The 3,646-nt window shown below is 46.9% G+C and overlaps 1 pseudogene; it reads left to right on the top strand.

The window, feature by feature from the left end:
• The first annotated feature begins 1,072 nt into the window (after positions 1 to 1,072).
• Positions 1,073 to 1,538, top strand: LOC114213970 (U1 small nuclear ribonucleoprotein C pseudogene; annotated as a pseudogene).
• The last annotated feature ends 2,108 nt before the right edge of the window (positions 1,539 to 3,646 follow it).

Consider the following 3,646-nt stretch of genomic DNA (forward strand, 5'->3'; position numbering starts at 1 on the left):
TGTTTCTCTGGTGCTAATGAAGGAAAGCAGCTGTGAGCTCTGCCCTGGAGTCCCCTCTGGCAAGTTAAGACTTGGACCAGGAAGGGGGATCAGGGAGGGGAGGAATCATGGGAGGAGCAACAAACAGAAAAGAATGAGGACAAGGCAGAGTGGGGATCCTGAAGTCCCAGTCTCCGTTTGTGCTGTAATGCGTTAATTCCTCTAACAACCCTACGGAGAAAGGATTACTGTCCTCTGCTCTACCCCACTCTACAGATGAGGAAGCTGAGGATCAGAAAAGTGCAGTACCTTGCCTAAGGTCTCACAGCTAGCAAGTGCCCAGGTCAAGTTATGAGCCCAGGCCTCTCTGATGCCATTCTCTTGCTTTCGGGACAATTTTAATATATCAGAAATACCCTCTTTTAAAATCAGAAGTGGGGGGTGCCTGGGTGGCTCAGTCGCTTGGGTGTCTGCCTTTGGCTCGGGTCATGATCGCAGGGTCCTGGGATTGGGCCCCGAATCGGGCTCCCTGCCCGGCTGGGAGCCTGCTTCTCCCTCTCCCACTCCCCCTGCTTGTGTTCCCTCTCTCGCTATCTCTCTCTCTGTCAAATAAATAGAAAAAAATCTTTAAAGTAAATAAATAAATAAAAATAAAGTTATAAAATCAGAAATGAACTACCTTTAAAAACCTGTCCCATTTTGGGGGCACCTGGGTGGCTCAGCTGGTTGAGCGTCCAACTCTTGATTTCAGCTCAGATCATGATCTCAGGGTCTTGAGATAAGAGCTCTTCATCTGGCTCTGCACTCAGCAGGCAGTCTGCTTGAGATTCTCTCTCTCCCTCTGCCCCTCCCCCCACTCTCTCTCAAATAAATATATAAATCTTAAAAAAAAAAACCTGTGCATTTTCGTTTTCAATGTTGCATCTCAAAATGATATTTGTCATCTGTAAATCATCTCTATTCTAAAAACAAAGATGACGAATTCTTCCTTTTTTTTCCCTTTTCCTTTCCCCAACATGAGCTGAATGGGGAAATCTCAAGTCCTTTTAACAGTCAAAAAGACAAAGAGGAGGCCAATGGCCTGCAGAGCCACATGGCTAAGTTTCATTTTGACTACTGCGACCCATACCTCACCCTGGACTCTCCATCTGTGAGGAAGACCCACTGCAGCCGTAGGAAACACAAAGAGAAGGTGAAAGACTACTATCAGAGATGGATGGAAGAGCAGGAAGAGCAGGCTCAGGGCCTGATCAACAAAACAACCGCCACATTTCCACAGGAAAGAGATCTCCTACTCCATTCTCTGCTCCTCCTCCTGCAGGGAAAACAATCCCATCTACCCCCAAGGACTCCCCCAGTCCTCCCTACCCTGGTATATGCCAGCACCCCCTACGGGGGCCCTCCTCCTCCTGGGATGATGCCAGTGGGACCGGCTCCTGGAGTGAGGCTGCCTGTGGGAGGCCACTGTGCCATTGATACCTGGGCCCTCAATGATGAGACCTCCCGCCTGTCCCATGATGGTGCCCAGTTGGCCAGGAATGACTCGACCAGACAGATAAGGAGACAGTGTAGCCTCTTTAAATCCATTTTATATTATTTGTTCTACTTCCCCAGGAGACCATGGTGCTATGACTCTGTTTTCTAACAGCAGGACAAGGAAGACTTGCTCCCCCTCCTTATCAGTGAGAGAACAGTTTTGACAGGGGAGCAGTGGGTCTAGAAAAAAATTTTATTTGCCTTATGAGATGTGAAAATAAAATTGTCAACTGTTTTAGTTAAAAAAAAAAAAAAAAAAAGATGAAGAGGAAATAACCAGGAGCCTGAGAGCAGGCAGAGCCCCTCTCCAGAGGCAGGATCCTGCTGCTCAGGTTACTTGGGCCATTTCAAAGGGCAAAAGCTTTCCACGGAGACATTTGGAGTCAAGGTGAGGATATTTTCCATGGCGGGAATCTCCATAAAGTGTTTCGTTTACCGCTTCTGAAGACCAAACCCAGAAAAACAACCTCATATTAGCAGTGTGGACTTAGGCTAAACATAAGCCAAGAACTTTCTGACAATGAGTGATGGATGCTGGTTCATAAAATGGGTGATGAAAAAAGGACAGGCTAGCAATAAATTGATTGGCAAGGTATCAGACATATAATCCAAACTCTGGATTGTGGTTGATTTGATTTGTTGATTATCTCTCACCATCTCCTGCAAACACCTTACCACCTGATCTGAGTCTCATCACAGCCCCACATCTCTTTATGCCTCTGAGCCTTTGCTCTTGCTGATCCCTCCACCTGAAATGCCTTTCCTTCTCCCTGACTGTCCTAATTCTGTTTACTTTTCAAGATGGCAAAACTGGCACTAGCGGCAAACCTCTTAGACTGTGGGCCAAGGTACTTTTCATTATACCACCTGTGGTATGGAAGCCTGCGCCCCAGTCCCAATTACTGAGATGGGCACATGAAGGACATGACCCAGGTTGTCAGTTTACAGATGACTAGCCAATGTCAGTACCAGCTAAACTTCAGACTCTGACCATGACATAGAAACCCTCCTTCTTACTCATGTCCTGGTCTAGCATTTGCATTCTACCGTCCACAGACCTGATACAGGAGTATCTGGGTCACCTCCAACATCTGCTGCAGTTCACACCAAAGACAAGAAACAGATCAGCTTAGCATACCGAGCTCTCAGTGTGATGCGCCTCCTGCCATTTCAGCTAGGCTGAGAAATCCCAGAGCTGTCTGTGCCAGTCACCTGGCCCTCTTGGATTATCCCCAACCTGCCCTCCTTCAGGTCCTTCTCTGCCAGACCCTGAGAACTTGGCTCCAGAACACCCCACAAGGTATTGTCTCCGTTCTCCAGTCTTCCCGGAACCTGATTCTTGGGTTTCTCTCACAGACTTTGGCTTGATCTTGCCTCCTGGTACTGGAAAATAGGGGTGGATTAGAATGGGTCTTTATGTAAATTAATTAATATTCGAAGGTGCTTAGAACAATGACTGGCACAGTAAGCACAATATAAGTGTTTGCTATCACTATCATCCTCATCCCCGTCATCATAACGATCACCTACCACCTGCTTAGTAGAACACAGTCCAACCACTTAACCCAGCCTTCCCAGTCCCTTGGGATAAAGTCCCAAATCCATAGCATAGACCTGGCTAGGCTTTCCTAGGTCATCTCCTATGACTCTCCCCCTTGTGATCCGAAACACCTGGACTTCCTTACAGATATGCCAAGCTCTCTAGACCTTGACCCTGCTGTATTCTCCACTGAAGTGCTCTTTGTTTCTTATGCCCTTCCGCATCACCTTCCAACCCCCATCCCCCCACCCCCGCAAATTCGTCCTTCCATCCTCAGCTGGGATCATACTTCTTCTTCCTTCCTTGTGTCCATTCCCTACCTTACCCAAGAAGATTAGTCTTCTTATTACACTATCCTGTAGCGTCCTTTGGTAATTATCCTAATGGCATATGATTACTTCTCTACTGTCTTCTCACTAGACTGTCAGCCTCACGAGAATAGGAGCCATATTTAAAGACGCACTGCTGTATCCTCAGTGCCCAACACAATGCTTTGAATGAATAGGCGCTCAAAAACCTACCGAATTGCATTGAACTGAATCAAAATGGGCTGAAAAATGATGAGGACATTGATGAAAACAATGACCTTAA

The sequence above is a fragment of the Eumetopias jubatus genome, unplaced genomic scaffold (genome assembly GCF_037043125.1).
Source record: "Eumetopias jubatus isolate StellerSeaLion01/CBP00866 unplaced genomic scaffold, mEumJub1_p1.0 scaffold_10, whole genome shotgun sequence".
Taxonomy (NCBI): domain Eukaryota; kingdom Metazoa; phylum Chordata; class Mammalia; order Carnivora; family Otariidae; genus Eumetopias; species Eumetopias jubatus.